General features: G+C 39.4%; 1 protein-coding gene across 1 annotated transcript in view; it reads left to right on the forward strand.

Moving 5' to 3' along the window:
• Positions 1-15,108, forward strand: part of SOX5 (SRY-box transcription factor 5) — a 971,057-nt gene that overhangs the window by 205,841 nt on the left and 750,108 nt on the right. The window lies entirely within an intron of this gene.

The raw sequence follows: 15,108 nt of genomic DNA on the forward strand, positions 1-15,108 counted from the left end.
AAAATCTACTAAATGTGAAGCTGAGAGCAGATTAAAGACATAGACTAAATGTGATAACACTGTATCTCAGCTCTATATATCCTATATAATAAAGATGTAATATGCAAATGGTCATTACACCGTGAAGCATAACGACCGGATCATGGATCAGCAGGAGGGTGGGCAGCGAGCTACAAGTGGGCAGCAGAGAGCTACAGGAGTGGGCAGGGCAGAAAGCTATGAGGGAGGTGGGGGGTGGAGGGAGCTATAGGAGGGTGAGGCAGTGGGCGGAGAGCTACAGGAGGGCGGCAGCGAGCTACTGGCAAGCTACTGGTGCATGGATTCATGCGCAGGGCTATATATTCTTTCTATTATCTACCTGTCTATTTTATGTATCTATATAATATCATCTGGGTTCTCATTTTGTCTTTCCCTAATGGAATCCAGTTCAAGTAGAAAAGGTAATGAGTTGGGGCTAGGGGGAAGCTGGTTTACCCTAAATATCTTTCCTTATGTTTCTGTGACTTTGATGCAAAGATTTTACAGTAGAGGGGATGCATTGCAAAGAGAAGAACAGGTAGAGAAATGATGCAGGCAGACCTATCATAGGCGTTAGAAGAAGACCAGATGGTGAGTAAGAAGCCAATTTGGATCCCCAGGAGATTCCACAAGCTATTAGCCTGGTACTTATTTCACATCCCACGTTACACCCATAATGTTAACCCTTATTTTCCCACGTTTTCTTTGTGACACAAGAGGAGATGGCTATTAAACTTGCTTTTCAGAACAATTGAGTTACTAGTTTAAAAAGGTGGGTGTGGGCATTCCAAGCCACAGGCATACATGATGTTAATTAGGTCTTTGGTGAACATATGTGGTGAAATGAGTGTGTGTGGCCAGAGGGAAGTGTAGGGAAGGGGGAAGTGATGAAGCTCAGAAAATTAGGGAAGAGTCAGATAAAGAAGGTTTGTTATTTATCATTTAGATCTATAAGTTCTGGGCAGAAAGATTTTAAAACAAATCTTAGCACAATGTGTGGCAGTATATTAGGACCTGTTTTTATTTAAAGTAATTTTGGATTGTCTATGTGTCCTTTGGAGACCAGTTAGGAAAACTGAGCCCATGTCACATAGTTCTATAGAAGGAATTTACTTTATTTTTTAAAATGATTTTTTTTATTGATTCCTAAAGAGAAAGGTGTGGAGAGAGAAAGAGAGAGAGACATCAATGTGAGAGTGAAACATAGATCGCCTGCCTTCTGCCACCAGGATCAAGCCGCCACCTGGGCATGTGTTCTGACCAGGAATTGAACTGGCAACTTTTCAGTGCACAGGACAACACCCAACCAACTGAGCCACACTGTCCAGGCTATAGAAGGAATTTAAATTAACACAGGGGATTGGTTAAGATGGAGATTATCAATATCAGGAAGCGACTACTACCTTTAAAGATGGAGGAGCCAAGAAATCAGAAGCCCAGACTGCCCAGTGGGACCTGGACCCAGAGTGGCAGCAGCCCTCAGAGGGAGGGGCTAACTTCTGAGAACTAGACCCCCCAAGGAGATGTAGATAACAGTAGAGATTTAATGCTTGCTAGCAATAGATCCTGGAGAAAGATGTGTGAGATTTACCCCCTGTGATATAGAGTAGGGTGAGGGTTAGTCTGGTGTGAGAACAAACAGACAATTGACAAATCTCCAGATAGATTTTTAAATAAAATTGTGATTATAAAAGTAGAATCAATGAGACACAGCTTTTGATTTTTTAATTATTATTAATCAGGTGCTTTAGCTCCCACTTGTATTATCAAACTAAAAAACTCTATTGCAAATAGATTAGTAAACATCTTTTTAAATTACCTTCCAAATAAGGACTTTTATATTTTGACATTCCTATAAGACTGCTTTTTCTCCTAGGGTAGTAGGGCCTAAGAACCAGAAAATGCAAAAGTGGAGATTTGGTTGCCCAAATGGTTATTAGAGCTAGAACCACTGATTACATGAAATTTATACATTGGATCAGTATTCTCGCCGAGTCCTCTCCCCAATTCAACTGCCTTGGTGGGGATGTGCACTTGGTAACAATGAACTAAGAAAAAAGGCTTCTGACAATTAGGCTTCCAATGCTGGGCTTAACATAAGGGAGTGTGTAGCTCTGTATTCAAAGGTGTGCTCGATAGTGTCTTTTTTTGAGGTTCTCAATCAAAGGGCTCTGCTTTTTAGTGAGACCTTTAAACGGCATCAGCCTCTCCCTCAAAAGAGAAAGGCTAAAAAGAGTGCCAGACTCAATTGAACTTAACAGAAAATCCATTGGTAACCAATGAAGCAGAAAGGATGTGCTCAAATCGCCGGGTTGAACGCTCTGTTGTACAGATCAGACAAGCCCATTTAGCGTCTACTGGTTCACACCAGAGTCAGATACTTGTTCACCAGCCTTAGTTCCCAGATGTTTTAAGGGAAGTGTTTGCCAGTTTCAGTGGAAAACCAATGAACGAAAAACCCGAAGGTCCATTAACTGGGTCAGGCTAGTCTCTTGCTTGGATTTTAATTTCCTGGGTAGTGAATTGGGTGCCAAAGCTTTGCTGTAATATTGTCAGTTGAGTAGCACTTAACTTATTTGGTTTAGTCTAATACCAGATCTAAGATAATCTTAAAATAACCATTCTAGAAATACATTATCTTTTAAAGCAGCGCATTAGTGAATGCGTGTGAATAACTTGCATGATGATCTAAAAACAAATAAGTAAACAGATAACCCCTTGTTTGCTGTCTTAGGCTGGATTCCCTGGAGAAGGATTGAGAGAGAGAGAGAGAGAGAGAGAGAGAGAGAGAGAGAGAGAGAGAGAGAGAGAGATGTGCAGGCAGTTTGTGGAAGAGAGCTCCCAGGGATGAGGCAAACAAGGCTAGACAGAGTCCAGTGGTGATCTGGAAGGTAAGCCCTTCATTGCTGTCCCTAATACAGGCAAGCGGGCTGAGCCACTGTACCATCCTGCCCTCCCCCTCACATGTAGACATAGGGAATAGGTTATTGCCAGGGATGATATTACCTTAGAGAAAGCAATTCCTTTAGCTGAGGGAAATTTCAGAAGTGACTCAATTGTGAGCTCTCTGCAGCTAATGTTCGGCAGAGCCGGGAAATGACTGCCTGGATCCTGAAGGGGGATGTTTGTGGCACACCATAGCATCCCCTGTCTCTGATTACTACCTTGTCCCAAATGTCCACTTGTCATATCCACCACTGTCATTCCAATGTGAGTTACTAGCATATTTTGGCTCTACTGACACAGTTGCCACATAATGGTGTCTTGCATGCAATCATTTCTGCATTCTATTTTTCTCATTTCATCCAGTGATATTTGGAAAACGCAAATCTGATTCTATCACTCCACTAAAGAACCCTTCAATGTTTCCCACTGCACTTAGGATAAACACCCAACTCCCTGACAAGGCCTAAAGTTTCCTGCTTTGGCTATGTCTGTGGCTTAATTTCTTTCCCTTTTCAATTATTTTTTGCTTTTTGTCGTATAACCACCATGTCCTTCTTACCTCAACGTCTTTGCACACATTGTACCCTCTCCCTAGAATGCTCATTCTCCCTCTGTCACTCCCCATCACACTCAGCCCCATTAGCTACTACTTCACTATTGGGTCAAAGGGTTCTGCCATAAATCTTATTCTAACTTTTCAGAGGGGGTCAAATTCTTTTCACATTTTCTATGTGCTGGGGCTGACCAGCAGACCCTGAGCAATGGATGAATGGATTACTCCTACATAATGTTTGCTGTGAAAGAGAGGGCTAAGGGACTGCCTGGCTAAAGGAACCAGACAGCCTCGATTGCCTGCCTCATTAGGTTTTTATTGTAGCAGCAGTTTGAGATAAAGTTTCTTTTAGATGCAATCAGTAGGGTAAGTAATATTGGGAGGACACATGTGTTCCTAGTATCCTTTAAGCAAGGACACCCAAAGATTAAGCATAAGGATTCTAGTAAACACCCAGGGGTCTGCAGATGCACAGACTTGTTTGGAAAGGTCAAGGAATAATGCCGCATTTGGCACTCCCCTAAGTCAGAATTCTGATAAACAGGGTGGACGGCCTTCCACACACTTCCCTTTTCTTGGAATGTCCTTCTTACAAACTTTCTAACTAAGTCTCATGCTTCCCCACACCTATGTACTTCCACCGCACTGCATTCTCTACTTTTCCTCAGTAATTCTGTGTGTGTGTGTGTGTGTGTGTGTGTGTGTGTGTGTGAGAGAGAGAGAGAGAGAGAGAGAGAGAGAGAGAGAGGAGAGAGAGAGAGAGAGAGAGAGAGAGAGAGAGAGAGAGAGGATGCTGTGTGTTTCTACCATTAGACTCTAAGGTCCAGGATAGCAGGGAAGCTGACAGCTTTGTTCAGCACCACACCCTACATAGTCCATGGTCAGTCAGAATTTGTGAAAAAATATTGAATGATCAACCTGATAACAAAATCTAGAGATAACTCTGGGCTACATAAAAAGTACAGTAGGATGTACAACAACCATTTCAAGCATTAAACATCAGCTCTTATTTCCTAATTATAGGTCCCAAGTATAATATATTTATTTCACTACATTCCTGGTCTCCCTCATTCTCTTTAGAATATATACACATACATACATACATATATAACAGGCATATATATATGGCATATATATACTAGAGGCCCAGTGCATGAAATTCATGCACTTGGGAGCGGGGGAGAGGAGATCCCTCAGCCCGGCCTGCACCCTCTCCCTCTCCAATCTGGGATCTCTGCAGGGATCAGGCCTAAACTGGCATTCAGACATCCTTCTTGCAATACGGAACCGCTGTCTCCTAACTGCTCACCTGCCTGCCTGCCTGATCACCGCTAACCCCTCTGCCTGCCAGCCTTATTGCCTCTAACTTCCTCTGCCTGCCTGCCTGATTGCCCCTAACCGCCTCTGCCTCGGCCCCTGCCACTGTGGCTTTGTCTGGAAGGAGGACCGGACAACTGGAAGATGTCTGGTTGACCTGGTCTAATTAGCATATTACCCTTTTATTAGTATAGATTATATATATATATGTATTCCATGAGGAACTGAGCACACACTCATCTGGTCTGGTCTTGATTTATAAGCATCTTGGCATTTTAGCATTTTAATGTATTGTAGCATATATACCCATTAAGGATTTCAAATAACTTGTATGAGGTATAGAAAATAATTGAAATAGCAAAGTAAAACACTAATAAAGTAAAACATTTATTGTAGGAATAAAATAAAATGTTTTATAAATATGAAAGATCTTTGACATCCCCTAAATGAATGACGTAAAATGTTTTATTCCTTTAATTTTACCCTTAAAATAAGAAGAGTGCACCTCAGTCCAGGTGAAATAACTCATTTTTTAATGCAAAAAAAAAAAAATGGTTGTGTTCCCTTTTGATTACATATGATTCAAGAAAGTTCTTGCCTCATTTCTTCATACCAAATAATTCTACATACAATTTATATTATGTGACCCACTAGCTAAAATTCCCTTTTCTGCGTTGCTGGCTGTGTCATTTTTAAGGCTCACTATTTTGTTGCCGTGTCCTTTCCAAGAACCCAAGGAATACATGTCTACCTAACCAAAAAGAGACCATAGAGGAGTCTCATCTTTCAACAGTTAGAGTCAGAAATTTAAACCCAATAAACTGGATAACGGTATGACTACAGTTGAAATACATCTGAGAACTGTGAAGTGGAAATAATGCCTGATTAAAGAACCTACGGGAAGCAAAGCGAATGTTGTTCATTTGCTCAGGTGGGGAAAGCCGTGTAGACAGAAGAAACTCTGCTAATATTCTCTCTGGAGACATTACTCTCTTTGATTTTTTCCTAAAAACTCTAAGTGGGTGATTACTGCGTGGGCTCTGGTAATGTGATGATACCCATGCCATTGAAATCATTAACTGTAGCAGAGAATTCTGAGATCTCAGAAGCATACAGGAGTGCTTAACTTAAGCTTCTATTGCGTGCATTTGGTGAGTATGTCCACAGAAGTTTACTTTGGCTAGCACAATTGCTTTTACAAAGATTATTCGCCTGAAAATGCTCAGAGGTTTGCATTTGACTGTGAAATATCTGGGCCATATCTTCATTCTCTGCTCAACTTGGTTTCTTGTTAATAAAAGAGGATTGTATTCACTGCTCTGTAGTGATAGATATGCCTACAGGCATCTTCTCTCCTCCTCTCCTGTACTTCTTATGAGATATTTTACTTTTATTCTTATTTCTTAGGCCCCTAACAGAGAGGGGAGATTTCCTTTCTTTCTTTTTCTTTTAGCAAACTATATTTAGGTAATAAAGCAAGATGGCCTATATACTATGCACTGTATGGAAGTAGGAATTATTACCGTATGAGAATTTATAGTGTGTTTTATACTATATTGAGTTACACCTGAATAATGTGTTTTGAGTCTTCATGCAAAAGTTTCCTAGTTGATTTTCTTGCCTCTCAATGGATGTCATAAATTGGAGTTCTTCAAGGATTAGGATTGTGCCTCATTAATCTTGTCCCACTCACAACATCCTCCCCCCCCATCTCACAACAGTTCTACAATTTTGAATGATTGTCTGAATGTTATGCTGAACTTTGACATAAAAAGTCCTATTTTCTAAAAAATCAAATTTCCAAGTCTGACTTTAGGATATTTAAAATCAATTGCACATTAGTATAACAAAAATTTTAATTTTGTGAATATATAAAAGGTAATATTCCTCGCCTCTCCTGAAACCAGCAGCTATTGAAAATATACTTGATAAAGAATTTCAATTCCTAAACTTTGAAATTATATTGAAAATTTGGCTAATGCAAGCAGAAAATTGTACATAAAACATATAGAGAACGTGCCTAGTCTGAACCCTTTTTATATGTGGAGTTAAAGACAGTGATAAAATAATGAGGTTTATATTCAAGATCATAATTTAAGTTTTCAATACATTTTTCCCTATCACTTGCCTGTCCTTCAAAATGCCAGCATTCTTTTCCCAGCCCAAATCTTCCTCTAAAAAAGGATGAGCCTCTCATTGTGAGTTTGTGTAAATATTTTAATTCTTCTAAGGACATATTTCTTACAGCATAGTAGTTAAAAAGATGGGTTGTGGCCTGGCTGGCATGGCTCAGTGGTTGAACATTGACCTGTGAACCAGGCGGTTGTGGTTCAATTCCTGGTCATAGCACATGTCCAGGCATCAGGCTTGATCTCCAGTGTAGGGCATGCAGGAGGCAGCCAATCAGTGATTCTGTTTTATAATTGACTAGAGGCACAGTGCACAAAATTTATGCACCGAGCATCTGGCACAGAAGGGTAGGTCCCAGCTGATCTCTGGACCTTGGGCAGCACTGCCTGAGTCATGACGCCTGAGTCCTCAAGCAGAGATGCAGTGAGCAAGGCCAGACACCGCTGGCCGGGGCGCAGTGTGGGCCTCTGGGCCTGTCAGCAGTGCCATATAGAAGCTGGGCGGGCATCATGCTCTCTCCCGGCTGGCCTCGCAGACCAGCTGCTGCGTGAACCCATGGGGAGCCCAACCAGCCCCTCCAGTCCTGGCAGCTGCAGCCCGGCTCACCCAGAAGAGGCCGTGTGGGTGCGGGGTGGCTCCTTGTGGGTGCCTGGCAGCTGAACATAGAGGGTGAGGGGGTGACTTCCCTGGCGCATGAGCCCTGGCATCGTGGGGGAGGGTAGCAGCGAGCTTGGCGGACACCCTGCATTCTCACCGCACCTCCGTCCCTGTCACCCCCACCCCCAGGTAGCCAGCGAGAAGTTGCAGCATGTCACAGATGCCCACCATGTTCAGCGCTGCCCTCTGGTGGTCAGTGCACGTCATAGCGAGGGGTCAAACTCCCAGTCTCTCTGTTGAACTCCTGGTTGAACGATCGCCCAAGGGGACAATTTGCATATTAGGCTTTTATTATATAGGGTGTTTATATATCTCTCTACCTCTCTGAAATCAATAAAAATGTATTTTTTTAAAAAAGAGGTTGGGCTGTGGAGCCAAATTACCTGGGTTTGAATCCCAGTGTCTCACTTACTCTCTGAGTGACCTCAAACAAGTAAGTTACTCTTTCCTATCCTTAGTTTCCTCAGCTGTAAAATAGGAAAAATAATAATTGTTGGAGGGTTAAATAAGTGAATATATGTAATGTATTTATAACAGTGCCTAGCATATGCTAAATGCTCAAGAAAGGTTATTACTGTGATATAATAAAATGAAAACAAAAGACAGTGCCCCCTCATAGAGAGATTTTTGGAACCTTGTGCATAGAGACTCATTTGGAAAGGAAGAAGGACTTATTTTTTCCCCTCATCATTTGACAACTGATCGTCCTCCTCTCTTCTTCTTTAGTGTTTGGGTTTGTAACTATTTAAAAATGCTTTTACTCATTTCAGTGGATGTTTGAGAGAGGAGATGGATCACATCAAATGACTGTGTGCTGTATAGATATATTCATTTATTTATTCATTCATTCAAAACATCTGCTTGTTATGCCTGCCATGTGCCATACTGTTTCCAAAGATAGAGCTTTGAACTGAACTTATAAAAATCCCTGCCTTCACGAATCTTATAGGAAACTTGCTCTGTCGTGAAGCGGAGGCAGAATGCAGTGGCCACACTGTTACTGAGAGGAGTACAGGAGGCCCAGGCGGGAGGGATCCCGGGGACGTGAAGGTCCTGACTGTGCTCCGTAACAGACTCACCTGTCCCTCTGTCACCCTGTGAAGAGCAGCCTTCATCCTGCCCCAAGGGCCCAGAACCTACCTGACACAGGCATGCTCTGCCCTTCTTCTTCCTTTCATCTTAAACATTTCTTTTCGGTCTACTTCTTGTGGAAACATAATGCTGAATTTGTTATTTAAACTAAAACAAAACAAAACAAAACAACAAATTCAACATTATCTGGAATTTTCCCCCAAAAGGTAGTACAACTTTTTGTTGTCATAACTGATGTGTCAATCTTAGTTTATCACAACTTCTTTTGAACTAATTTTGTATTTTCAGTACTTTTTTTTTTTTTCCGGTCATTTGTGACACTCAGCATCTTTTATTTATTTTCTGTTTTGTTCAGTGATTTGGGAGTTATATGTTCTATTAGTGGTAACTTTAGGTTATTATACCATTTTCTCTTGTGTTAAAAATTAAGCACATACCTCCAATGTTTGAATTCTACCATTGGAAAATGGTACAATCACCATGTTTCTACTCCCCTGACCTACTTCTAAACCTTTATCAATTTAGAACTGTATGCCATATTCATTTTTTAAGATTTTTTATTATTTTATTTTTAGAGAGAGAGGAAGAGAGAGGGAAAGAGACAGGAACATCAATGTGAGAGTGAAAAATCAATGGGTTGCCTCCTGCATGCCCCCTACTGGGGGTCAAGTCTGCAATTGAAGTCATGCTAAACAACAGGATTGGAAGAATGAATGGGGGAATTCCCATTTTATTATAGTGAATTATGTGACTTCCTTTGCAGTATATAAACCTTGGTAGCATTTAAGGATATGGCAATATCTGGGTTTATCCCTTTCTTTTAAAAAATGAGAGAAACCTTAAGCATTCAACACATATCTTAGTCTTACCTCTTTGGAAATAAAATTTAATATCAATGGAAATATTTTTGTGTGATTTTTTAAAGCATACTTCTGCATCACTGCAGAGTCAGATATTATAAGGGTTTATAAAAATATTCCAAAAAAGAAAATCAACTTGAAATTTTGGTTTTACATTTTAAACCAAATGAAGGGGGCTTTAAAGACAAATAGTTGTATTAAAGCAACACATAAACCATAGGTAAACATTTTTAGGCAAAATGATGTGATAATAATAAAGGCAGTTTGCATCTCCCTCTCCTTGGAAACTTCTTTTATTCATTGCTACTGTTTCTTTAAAACTAGCTTTAATTAAGCCTTTGCCATATTCTGACAAGGGTGAAAGAGTTAAATGATTTTCCTTGCTACCCACTTTTTTAGTGTATATCAGAATTAACAGCTCCACTGCAGGGAGATGTGTGGAGGTAGAGAAATATCAAACTAAGCTTTTGCTCTCTGTGGATAATAAAAATTACCCACTTTCTCACAGATGTCAAATCTGGCAGATTTCCATAGAAAATTTGGATTGAATGTCAACTACCCAAATTATTTTAGTGTCTGCTGAAGTGTGGGCTTGGCAGGGATTTCAGCAGGAAAATAGGAAGTGGGTTTGAAAACATTAATAATATCTGAATACAACTTTTTAAGCTGATTGTTCCATAGATGAACCGAAGCATATATTGTCCCTGCAAACCAGAGCCCTCCAAGAAGTCCAGGTGGGCACATTGTTAATGTTTCGAATATGGGAGTTGAGACAAGAGCTCATTTAGGAGGCAGGATTTGCTATCATGGATAGATCTTTGCCTTCTCCCTGAATAGTTTAGATTGGGTAAGCAACAACTAACAGTCTAAATGGCACAAATACCGTGTAGGCAATGAAGATACTTAAGTTTTATCAGCTATGAGTCATTGGGAGAAAGAGAGATTCATTCAAAAGTGTACTGAGGTTTGGCTAGAAGAGCTGAGTCCAGTACTGACGCCAACGTTCAGAAATCTCCATCTTTCCAGCGCTTCATTCCCTCATCTGTAAACCAGAGGGGACATATTGCATCAAATTTAGGGATACTTTCAGCATGTCTTCCATCTGTGTTGATAAGGAATAATTGAGATAACTCAATACTAGATAAATCCAGTTAGTTTGTTTCTCATGAGAAGAAACAGCTTCTTTGCTTGAGGAAGAAATTAAAACTGCAGTATATCAAGTAACATAAGATGAGCTCTGAGCAGATATGCAGTATCAAGAGATTAGCTTAATCACCATAGACATTTTAAATCACTATAAATATGTCTGTTGTTATTTATCAGAAGTACTCACCTTTCCTCTTCCACATACTATTCATTCAACAAATATTTATTGAGCACCGACTATGCGCCAGATATTGTGTTCAATGCTAGGTAGTGAAGAAAAAAGACAAAAAACCTTGCCTTCATGAAGTTTACGCTGTCCTGGGGGAAGACAGATGATGAGAAAACCGATGCGAACAGTGTGTACTATGTCAGAGAGGGATCGAAGGAGGAAAGGGAGACTGGGCGTGCATTGTGTATGTGTATGTATGTTTGCACATACACGTTTTAAATAGGGTGGTGGTTAGGCCAGCCTTCACCGCGAAAGTGAAATTTGAGGTAACACCTTAAAAAGGTGAGGGAGGGAGTCATGCCAATGTCTGACCGAGGAGCACTCTGGGCAGGGGCCACAGCCAATGCAAACTGCTGGACAGTGTAGGGAGGAGCACAGCACTGCTTCACGCCCTCATTCAAAAATCTTACCAACTCTATGCCCGACTTCCTTCATTTTCTCATGAAGTTCACTACCATCCAGTAGGGATGGATAAGCATATAAATAAGAGCAATGGAACAAAAACGTGAGGAGTCCTGAGGGTTTGTTGAGGGTACAGTGAGCCCTCCAATAGTCAGTTGTATATGGGAGGTCAGGAAAAGACTACGTACCAACTCTGGTCCCACTCCAAATTGCACCATGGATTCCTCTTAATACCTTTTATCTTCGCAGATACTCAGGGTAAGGAGAGCTATTGTATGACTTTAAATATAGGGGTGGGCAAAAGTAGATTTATAGTTCATATGGAAAAAGACATGCAGGTTGTGATTATTACAATAACCTTATTTAACTCTGTGTTTCATGTACTCACAACTGTAAACCTGCTCTTGCCCATCCCTGTGTGTAAGGAATAACGTGAATGTGATAGATAAATTTTCTTCAGCCTTTTGTGGAAGGAAGTAAGGAAGTAACTGTTGAACAGGTGCCCACTCTGTGCCAGGTGCTGCACTGGGCACTTCATACACGTGGTCTTAGTTTGCTCACACCAGAGAACCACATGAGCCTCTTCGTCTTTGTTTGAGAGAAGATGAAACTTGGGCTCTGAGAGGTGAAGCGGTTGTCCTCAATTACAGAGGGAATAAGTAGTTGCACCACGATTCAAAGTGAGGTCTTTCTCCTAATTCTCCATGCGCATATCCGTATCTTCACATGTCCATGACTGCATCACCAAATGGGGACTGGGAGATATTAGGGGAGATAAAGGTGAAGATGGCGATAATACTTAGGATTATAGACTCTTGGGACTGGAATTGCCTATGATAAAGTTTCTGCCTAACCTTGGGACACTTGACTTAAAATTTTCTAATAAGTCTTCATAATAACGAATAGTTAATGGCAAGTAATGAGCAGCATACTTAACTCTCTCTCTCTCTCTCTCTCTCTCTCTCTCTCTCTCTCTCTCTTTCTCTCTCCCCTGAGTGGATGTTGTTATGATCTTTATATAAAGTGATCTCCTATGTGATTCTCACAACAAGGCTGTGAAGATTATCTTGTCTCCAGTTGGGAAATGGTTTATCCATCTCATTCTGGAGCCCTAATTCTTAGTAATCATGGGATTTATTTTAGTATCTACCAATCTACACAGTTGAGGGTGTCCTTTTTAATATCCTATCTGAAATACATGTTCTCTATTATCATGAAAATGCATGCTTTTCTTCCTCTATAGATACAGGACAAATTTATTCTGATAGTATTATATTTTTGCAGATGTCTAGATCCTTCATTGAGGGAAGACACTGAGATTTTATTGGCCGTGTCCTATCTGTTTCTAAATCAGGACTCATTACATACCCTCCCTCTTGGTCTTCCTGTTATTTCTCTCAGTGAGTCTTTCCTTTCTGATTTCTTTATGTGATTTTCTATGATGTCTCTGAAATATATCTAAGCTATGATAAATATTGTTTTCCTAAAATGTGGTATTTAAATGTCATAAATAAATTATATAATATTATAACTATATCTTATATCTATGGATATGTAACTTTAACATTTTTCATGGTACAAGTCCAGCTGAAAGCTTACATTTTTAATCTTCATAGTCAATAATCTCAGTGTGTATAACATTTTATTATGTTCAATTAATTACATTTTAAGGGTTTTTTCTCAACTTCATTTTTACAAATAATTATTAAAAACTGATGAGGTCCAGTAACTTTTTTAAAGGTTATAAAATTATATGACTGCTAGAACTAGAATTATCTTGCCTTTTAATCAGGGAAACAATATATCCATATCAACTATTTGTCCCACATTGATATATCAGATGTTTATTAATTTGTGGTTTGTATTTTATAAGGAGAGAGGAAGCAATGAATCTTTGCATTGTCATGTGTAAGAAATATGAGGCTGTAAAAAGATTAAATAATGTTTCCAGGTATAAAAGGTACTAACTAAAGTCATAAGTAACCTTTATTGAATGTTTCCCAGGAACGAGGCTTTGTATTAAATAAGCCTTCGACATGTGTTAACTCATTGAAAGTTCATAATAACTTTATAAGTTAGGGTTTGTTAATATTCCCATTTTATGCCAAAGAAACTGAGACATAGAGTTTAGGTAACATACCAAAAGACATTTAAAATATGTCATAAAATAAAGACACTATTATGAAAAATCTGCATTATTTTAATTATGTTTTACCTTAAAGTAAGGGCATGTTAAAATTACCAATATAGTTTTAGAGTGTATGTGCCAAAAAATTAATACAATTTGTATCTGGAGTTTTGAACTTGACTTCTGTAACTACTCCTTCATTAACTAATTCCATAACATATGTACTTCCATCCTAAAATTATATATTCTTATCTGTTTTATTCTACTACCTCGCTAAACCGTTTTGAGAATGAATGAAATAATTTATTTGATAAAATTTAGTACATTTATTAGAACGGTAAATAATTATTTGGAGGGCTTATTAAAGCAGATTAATGGGGTTGCCCCCTGGATTCTGAATCTGTAGGTTTATGAAGGCCTGTGAATATGCATAACAAGTTCTCAGATGGCACTGATGCTGCTGGACCTGAGACCAACCTTAGAGAAGCTCCGCCTTATAAAACTGAATGAGGCTTAAGAAAGAAACAAATGACTTCACCACACAGGAATAAGCACGTTTTGTTTGAATGGGGGGAATGACTTTGATTTTGAATTTATTGAACTTTTTAGTTCATAATGATTAGGAATTATGACAGAAATAACGTTTGGAGATTATGACATATACACCATTGTTCCACACTGAACTAATCTACGCTGTCACCTCATCCTTTTCTGAGTCTGGGTTTGGTTCTTCCCCAAGCAAAATGCAGAATTCCATTAACAGAGATTTCTTGTTTGCAGGTAGTTTTTTTTTTTTCCCCTTTTAACTTGTTATCAAAGGTATAACACAGAGAAAATGTGAGACAATTCAGTACAATATCTGTGAGAAACGGCAGCTCACTGAAAAACCAACATAACAGTTTCAGACTTTTGACAGGAAAGAAAATTTAGGTCAGTCTTAAAGATGAATCCATACAAGAATGAATAATTGGACATACACATATGTGTGCAAGTACATACACCATTTTTCTTTCAAAAATACCATTATTTCCATTACCTCCATTCATAATACTTCTCATTACAGTAAACATTGTTCACTGGCAATAGTAGTTAGCACAGACTTTGCTACCTTGTTTAGTTCTTATGCTCTCTCTCCCCATCTGGGGGAAGTGATCTTTTTAGCTTGTCATAAGTAACATCAAAAATAGTACCTTGCCTGTCCAGTGTTGCTCAGTGGTTGAGCATCAATCCATGAACCAAGAGGTCACCAGTTCGATTCCCTTTCAGGGCACATGCCCGGGTTTCAGGCTCAATCCCCAGTAAGGAGCATGCAGGAAGCAGCTGATCAATGATTCTCTCTCATCGCTGATGGTTCTGACTCTCTCTCCCTCTCCCTTCCTCTCTCTGAAGTCAATAAAAACATATTTTTTAAAAAAATAGTGCCTTAATCAAGTACTTAAGTACACTTTGCTAATAATGATAATGCATGACAGCTAATGAGAAACAAACCACAAGTGTGACAGAGGCTACTGTCTTGATTTTTTCATCTTATGAATGGGTTTTCTAAAAGGCCATGATCAAGCATATAACTAATAAACAGCCTTAGAAATTGAACGATAGATATGATCTTGCTGCTGTTTGGTTGACAGAT

Source organism: Eptesicus fuscus, chromosome 7, assembly GCF_027574615.1.
Source record: "Eptesicus fuscus isolate TK198812 chromosome 7, DD_ASM_mEF_20220401, whole genome shotgun sequence".
Lineage (NCBI taxonomy): Eukaryota > Metazoa > Chordata > Mammalia > Chiroptera > Vespertilionidae > Eptesicus > Eptesicus fuscus.